The sequence below is a fragment of the Herpailurus yagouaroundi genome, unplaced genomic scaffold (genome assembly GCF_014898765.1).
Source record: "Herpailurus yagouaroundi ecotype Mexico unplaced genomic scaffold, PumYag 355, whole genome shotgun sequence".
Classification (NCBI taxonomy): Eukaryota; Metazoa; Chordata; class Mammalia; order Carnivora; family Felidae; genus Herpailurus; species Herpailurus yagouaroundi.
In genome coordinates, this window is record NW_024412572.1 from 6,702,792 (window position 1) to 6,710,917 (window position 8,126).

At 39.9% G+C, this 8,126-nt stretch overlaps 1 protein-coding gene across 3 annotated transcripts in view; it reads right to left on the reverse strand.

The window, feature by feature from the left end:
- Window positions 1-6,855, reverse strand: part of RAD52 (RAD52 DNA repair protein) — a 33,999-nt gene extending 27,144 nt beyond the window's left edge. For all 3 annotated transcript variants that reach the window (XM_040462864.1, XM_040462863.1, XM_040462862.1), the window contains exon 1: window positions 6,725-6,855. The gene's annotated coding sequence lies outside the window, so the exon portion shown is untranslated. The remainder of the gene's footprint in view (window positions 1-6,724) is intronic.
- Window positions 6,856-8,126: the final 1,271 nt, after the last annotated feature.

Sequence of the window (8,126 nt, forward strand, 5' to 3'; positions counted from 1 at the left end):
GGTTTGAACCCCGCATCAGGCTCTGTACTGAGAGCTCAGAGCCTGGAGCCTGCTTCGGGTTTTGTCTCCCTCTCTCTGCCCCTCCCCTGCTCATGCCTCTGTCTCTCTCTCTCTCTTTCTCTCAAGAGTAAATAAACATTTTTTAAAAATTAAAAAAAAAGAATAGGAACTATTCTTGATAGGAATCTTGTAAACCACCACCTGACAACCAATGTTGTTCACAAAATGCAAAATAAAAAAGAGTCCATGAACTTAAAGACAGTGCGACAGAATTATACAATCTGAAGAGGAGAAAAAGACAGACTGAAAATAATGAAAGAGCCTCAGGGTCCTGTGGAATAATATAAAAACAGCTAACACAGATATAACTGGAAGTCTCAAAAGAAGAGATTAAAGAGAATGGAAAACAAAAACAAACAAAAATTTGAATGGCTTGAAATGTCCTAAATTGGGTGACACGCATATATTTATACATTTAAGGTCAGCAAACCTCAAGCAGGATAAATACAAGGAAAATCACACTTAGACACACCCTAGGCAAATTGCTGAAAACCAAAAATAAAGAGAAAACGTTGAAAGCAGTCAAAGAAAAATGGCCCAGCATATACAAAATAATAATAAAAATGATGTCTCCACCTTACAATAGTTTAAAAGACATACTTAGGAATAAATTTAAGGAAAGGTGTAGAAGACCTCCCTGTTGGAACACTACAAACAGTATTAAAAAAAAATTAAGACCTAAGTAAAAAGGGAGATGTACCACCTTCATAGATTTCAAGAGTCAATAACCATTAAGATGTTAATTTTTCCCAAATTGATCTAAAGATTAAATGCCATCCCAGTCAAATTCCTCAGACTTTTTTGTAGAAATTGATAAAATGATTCTAATATTTATATGGAAAATGCAAAGGAACTGCATTAGACTGTCCACATCAATCTTGAAAAACAACAAAGTTGAAGGAGCTACACCATGTGACTTCGTGACTTACTATAAAGCTCCAGTAATTAAAATAGAATTAAAACTGACATAAGAATTGATCAGTGGAACAGGAAAAAAAGTCCAGAAACCAACCACCACTCAAACAGTCACAAGAATGCAATCCCGGGGCGCCTGGGTGGCTGAGTCGGTTGAGCATCCGAATTCGACTCAGGTCATGCTCTCGCGGTCTGTGAGTTCCAGCCCCGCGTCGGGCTCTGGGCTGATGGCTCGGAGCCTGGAGCCTGCTTCCAATTCTGTGTCTCCCTCTCTCTCTGCCCCTCCCCCATTCATGCTCTGTCTCTCTCTGTCTCAAAAATAAAATAAACGTTAAAAAAAAAATTAAAAAAAAAAAAGAATGCAATCCCAATCAGAAAGGTACAAATGTAATGCAATGGCATTTTCAACAAATGATCTGACAACTGAGTATCTCTATGGGGAAAAATTTTCATAGTTTTCACAAAATATTTTTTATACCATTCACAAAAACCAGAGATAAATCATAGGCCTAAATATAAAAGCTACAACTACAGGGGCACCTGAGTGGCTCAGCTGGTTAAACATCTGACTCTTGATTTCAGTTCAGATCATGATCTCACGGTTTATGAGTTTGAGCCCTACATCGGGCTCTACGCTGATAGCAGCACATGGAGCCTGCTTGGGATCCTCTCTCTTCCTCTCTCTCTCTCTGCCCTTTTCTGCCCATCTCTCTCTCCTCTACTCACAAAATAAATAGATTAAATAAAATTTTTTAAAAAGCTACAACTATAGGGGCACCCGGGTGGCTCAGTCGATTAAGCATCCAACTTCAGCTCAGGTCATCATCTCACAGTCCGTGAGTTCAAGCCCCACGTGGGGCTCTGTGTTGACAGCTCAGAACCTGGAGCCTGCTTCAGATTCTTTCTCTGCCCTTCCCCTGCTCACGCTTTGTCTCTCTCTCTCTCAAAAATAAAAAAAAGATTTAAAAAAAATTTTTTTTTAAATAAACATTAAAAAAAAAGAAAATAAAAAAAAATTTTAATAGAAATAACATATAATCCAATAATTAAACTACTGGGTGTTCACCCCTCCTTAAAAAATGAAAACACTAATTTGAAAAGATATATGCAGCTTTATGTTTATTGCAACATTATTTTTTTTTTAATTTTTTTCAACGTTTTTTATTTATTTTTGGGACAGAGAGAGACAGAGCATGAACGGGGGAGGGGCAGAGAGAGAGGGAGACACAGAATCGGAAACAGGCTCCAGGCTCCGAGCCATCAGCCCAGAGCCCGATGCGGGGCTCGAACTCACGGACCGCGAGATCGTGACCTGGCTGAAGTCGGACGCTTAACCGACTGCGCCACCCAGGCGCCCCTGCAACATTATTTTAAAAAGCCAAGATATGGAAGAAGTCTAAACATCCATCAATAGATGAATAGATAAAATAATAGTTCATAAAAAAGGATTGAAATCTTGACATTTGCAACAACATGGATGGATCTAGAGAGTATAATGCTAACAAATAATTTAGTCAGAGAAAGACAAATGTCGTATGATTTCACTAATACATAGAATACAATAAACAAATGAATACATAAACAAACACAAAACAGAATCAGACCTATATGGTTGCCAGAGGAAGGGAGTTGGGAGGATAGCCAAAATGAGTGAAAGGAGTAGAAAATAGAGACTTGCAGTCATGCAATGGGAATAAAAGGCACAGCATAGAGAATACCGTCAATACTATCATAGTGTTGTATGGTGACAGATGGTAGCTACACTTGTGGTGAGGCCAGCATAACATATACAGATATTGAATTACTATGTCATACACCTGAAATTAATGTAATGTTGTGTGTCAACTATCTTCAAATAAAAATTTAAAAAATCTTTTCCCAAAAAATAAATAAATAAAATTTTTTAATTAAAAAAAAGCTACAACTATAAAATTTCTAGAACAAAATATACGACTATATCTTTACATCCTAGAGGTAGTCAAGATTTCTTAGGACTCAGAAAGCTATAACTATAAAAGAAAAAAATGATAAACGTGACTACATCAAAATGTAATGCTTTGCTTATCAAAGGACACCCTATGAAAATGAATAGGCAACCACAAAAGACTGACATCCAGGATATAAAAAAGAAAAAGATATAACTCCTACAACTCAATAATAAAGACCAATAACCCAATTTTAAGTGGTCAAAATCTGAGCAGGCACTTAACAAAGAAAGATATACAAATGTCAATAAGCACAGGAAAGTGTTCAACAGCATTAGTAATCAAGGACTAAAATTAAAACCATAATGACATACCCCTCTGTACCCTCCAGAATGGCTAAAAATAAAGACTGCAGCACCAAAAGTTGGCAAGGATGTGAAGCGACTGGAATTCTCATACACTGTTGACTAGAAACAAACTGGTTAAAACTATTCAGCTGTAAGCACATGCCACCCTTCAAGAAAAAAGAATAATGACTTGAAGATGGAGCCTCAGGTTCAGAGGGTAGAGCAGCAGCCACAGATTATCCCCAGTCCTTGAATCCTAAATGGCCCTTTATGTGCCCTGGAGATCAGTCCTGTTAGGTAGGTGTAGGTACTTGCCTATTCATTTTCATAGAGTTGTCTGTGATAAGAAGTTTTAAATTTGATGTAATCATATTTGTCTTTTTTTTTTTTTAAGTGGGGATTGCTTTCTAAGTCTTGTCTAAGAAACCTCTACACACCCCCAGGTCATTAAGATATGCTTTTATATTTTCTTCTATAAGCCTTAAAGTTTCATAATTTTGGAAATAAAACTGGTAATTTCTTTAGAAATTAAACATGCATCTGCCATATGACCCAAGAATTCTTCTGAAAGATGGTTTCTGAGAGAAATAAACACATATGGCCAAGAAAAGATTTGTGGGATGGAAAGGGAAAGAGCTTGAACCAGGGCAGGGGCTGTGAGCAAGAAATGGATGAATTGGAGAGATATTAAGAAGGTCAACGAGATTAGCAAGAATGTTTTTATTCTTATCCACTTCCTTTTCACCTAAAAGCATTTCTAATTATACACGAAAGGAGGGAGGAAGGAGTAAGAGGGAATGAGGAATGTTACATATGGAAATTTTTCTCTTTTGTCTTGACTTTTTCTCATCTTTATTAAAGACTGGACAGGGCATGATCATGAAGGGTATTGTAAGCCACCTTAAAAAACTTGAAACATTGGGGTGCCTGGGTGGCTCAGTTGGTTCAACTTCCAATTCTTGATTTTGGCTCTGCGCTGGGCGTGGAGCCTGCTTAAGATTCTTTCTCTCGGGGCGCCTGGGTGGCGCAGTCGGTTAAGCGTCCGACTTCAGCCAGGTCACGATCTCGCGGTCCGTGAGTTCGAGCCCCGCGTCAGGCTCTGGGCTGATGGCTCGGAGCCTGGAGCCTGTTTCCAATTCTGTGTCTCCCTCTCTCTCTGCCCCTCCCCCATTCATGCTCTGTCTCTCTCTGTCCCAAAAATAAATAAAAAACGTTGAAAAAAAAATTAAAAAAAAAATAATAAAATAAACTAAGTCAGTTAAGTCTCTGCAGTCTCTTGTCAACAGTGAATAACTGAGGAAGAGATCAGTTAGAAGTCTATGTTACCACAGTCCAGAAAAAAAATGATAAAGGAAAATCATGGAAATGTTGAGAAAGGATGGACTCTGGATATGGTTTTCAGGAGGCAGAATTGACAGAACTTAGTGATGAGGGAGGTTCTGATTCCAAGGATCAAGAACAGCAGGATTGGGTATTAAGGTTTTTTCTTTTATTTTCATTTATGTACATGCTGCTCTATTTGTGAAACTTCAAATGTTGTCTGTTCTTTCAAGCTTTATGTAGTTTACACTCTAAGAATTAATCTATGTTCCTACAGCATTTTAGACATACATCAAAGCACACATTGCACTGTAATCCACACTCAGCCATTCAAGAGCAAAAGAGCCATATACTAATTACCGATAACTGGCATTAGTGAGCCAATAATGAAATCGGTTATACAGTCAATTCTCATTATTCACGGTAGTTCTATAAAGTCACCATGAACCCCAAATTATCAAATACCAAACCACTACTCCTAGGAGAAACACAAGATTAAGTTCCTGTGAGCCTCTGGTCACAATATTTTCTTACATCAGTCAATACATAATCTTGTTTGATGTGTGTTTCTGTTGAAAGATACCTTACTCAATACATATTAACTCCTTAACATTGAACCCACAGCCAGCAGCATATAACTGCTTTAGATAAGCATATAACAGCTTATCTAAAGGAAGCTTTCCTTTCTCTGTGAGACATCACAGTCTTCTTACACTGGTAATGCTAGACAGCACTTCAGCAATATGCTTGGAGGCCATTCCAAACTGAAATCGCTAACAAAAAGTATGAAAATGAGAAAAATGTGACACTAAATATACTTAAAAGCACCGTGAGTGTTGAATTAGGGGTTACAAAGAAATTTTAGTGAGGTGAATTCCCCAAAACACATTCCATGAATAATGAGGACTGAACAGGGTTTTTGTTTTGATATAAAACTTCTCTCCCACAGCTAGCTCAGTTATATTTTTCATACACTCATCTCCAGCTACACCCAGCTCATATCACAAGGTAACAACAGATCATGGCACACATCACACAGAAACACAAATATTTCTCTGCTTTCACTACAGTTAGTGGTCTAAGAGAAAAGACTTTAAAAAGACAAACTTCCCCAAAAGATCCCAGACCTGAGGCCACTAAAATATCTGAGCCAGTCCCGGAGTTAAATAATGCTGGCTTATGAGAATTTAGTTAAAAAATGTGACTCAAACTGTGATATGTATGGAGGAACAGACCTTAAAAGGTCTAGTAATGCAAAAGTAATGCAGAAGTACAAAAAACTCAAATGCCCATTAACTAAATGGACAAACAAAATGTGGAATATCCCTACAACAGATTGTTATTCAACCATAAAAAAGAGCGAAGTACTGGCACAGGCTAGAACATGCATGAACTTTCAAAACATTATGCTACGTGAAATAAACCCATCATACGAAAAACAAAAACTGTAGGATTCCACTTCTGTGAAATATCTAGAATTGGCAAATTCAAAGGCAAAAAGTTGATTACTGGGGTGAGGATAGGAGCAAATGAGAAGTGCCCGCTAATGAGTTGTGGGTTTCTTTGGGGGGTGATAAAAATGTTCTGGAACTAGACAATGGTGATGGTCGCAAAGCCCTGTGAATATACTAAAACCACCGAACTGTTTAAATGGATGAAATGTAATCGTATGTGAATTGTATCTCAATTAAAAAAAAAAATCTATAAAGGCTGAATATGCGGCTAAACTTGAGTATCAAATTCTTTAAAATGGATAATTCCTTCCCTCCTGATATTCATCCCAACTCCGTGCAGCTACCGACACAAATTTCAGCACCCTTCACTCCGCTCAATAAGCAGCCTCTGGAGTTCTCGCGCCGTGCAGGGGGCCGCCACAATTAACAGTATGTTGCTGCACCCCCGTCGTGGCTTCTCGGAGTGTTGGTCCAAGTTTCCTGTGCCCCTGTTCCTCCTAACCACACTCTAAGCAAGCCGTGATCCTGACCCCTACTGTACTAATTAGTACAGGCCTCGGGACTCAGGATCACTCTGCCGTGGCCAGGAAAAGCTCAACCGCCGCCCCCAAGCGATCTGCTCAAAACCTGCGACGCCCCACGATCCACAGTCCCCAGCCGGAACCACCCCAACTGGGCCGTTCCCCCCTCCCTCCTCACTTACGCGCTTCTGGCAGCGCGCGGTGCACGCAGGGAGCTCGGTCTACGCTAAGTACAAAGGGAAGCTAGTTTAGATAGAGCCGCGCAGAGGAGACTGGGAAAGCAGTGCCAGAGAACCCTGGGAAGAAGCTCCAAATCAAGAGCGAGCCCTGGGCGGGGAAGGACAGGAGGAGGAGCCGTAAATCAAGGGGGGGAAGGGGAGAAGAGCCGCAAAGCAATCTGCCGAAGCCGTAAAGCAAGCTGGAAGCACGACGCTGACCTCGATGTGCAAAACCACTCCCCGCGTCACTCCCTCTGCCTCCATTTATCCCTGCGGCTGCCTGTAATTCTTGCAGCTGCCCAGGTCTCGGCTGCCCCCTAGCGGGCCGGGTGAACTCACGTGGGGCATTCCAGCGCCTTTTTGAAAGACCTCAACAAACCCAATCCCGATAGAATGAGGCGACTGGGCGGGGTAGGAATTTCTCAGTACCCGGCCGTGCACGCGAGGGATTGTGCAGGATAAGAAAAACATGCTTTTAAGTCTTATTAAGAATAGTCATCAGAGCCCTTCATAGATTCCACCCCAGGAAGGAACAGCAAACCGAGGCAATGTGGACATGTTTGCTCACTAAGCCTTCATCTACTGCCACCTCCGCACACACCCGCTCATCACCTGATGGCTTCTTAAATTAGCTGGGACCGGAGGGAAGTGACAGTATGGCGACATGGGGGAAGGGAGTTCTTTAGAATGGCCCTTGGAACTGTGCCTTGCAACTGGGTGATGACTGAATATCCTGTCAGCAATGTTCAAAAACAAGATTAAAATGTTTAGTCATCACAAGCCCGTCTTAATTACTTAAGAACTCCAACAAAATCATTCTCATACATTTTCAAATTGGTTGTTTCAATACACTCCTTTTAACCAGACGGTTCATTACCTGAGCAACAATACTCCAGGGCAATACATCTTGTCATTTCCTGAATGACTACTCACTCTTCCTAGTAACACCATGGGAAGCTGAGTAAAAAGTCTAGAATCAGACCGAATGCATAAACAATGTATTTGGTAAAGGGAGCATTTCAAATTAACCAAGAAAGGAATGGTTTACTTTTAAAACGGTGCTGGGACGATTAGTTAACTGTCTGGGTTAGATTTCTTATCAAAACGTACAATGAAATAAATTACAATTAATTCAAGAGTGAAATGCTAAACACAGAGATACACATAAAACAAAGTAAAAAATATAGAGATGAGCATCCGACCTCAGAATGGAGAAGGGTTTTCTAAGTATAAAATGAGAAATTGTAAGGTAAAAGATGAACAAATGTAACCAAATAAACTTTTTAAACTTCTGGAAGTTGAAAATAAAATAAACTTTAGAAGTAAATAAGAAAAAGAAGGACTATCATGAATGGCAAAGAGAGCT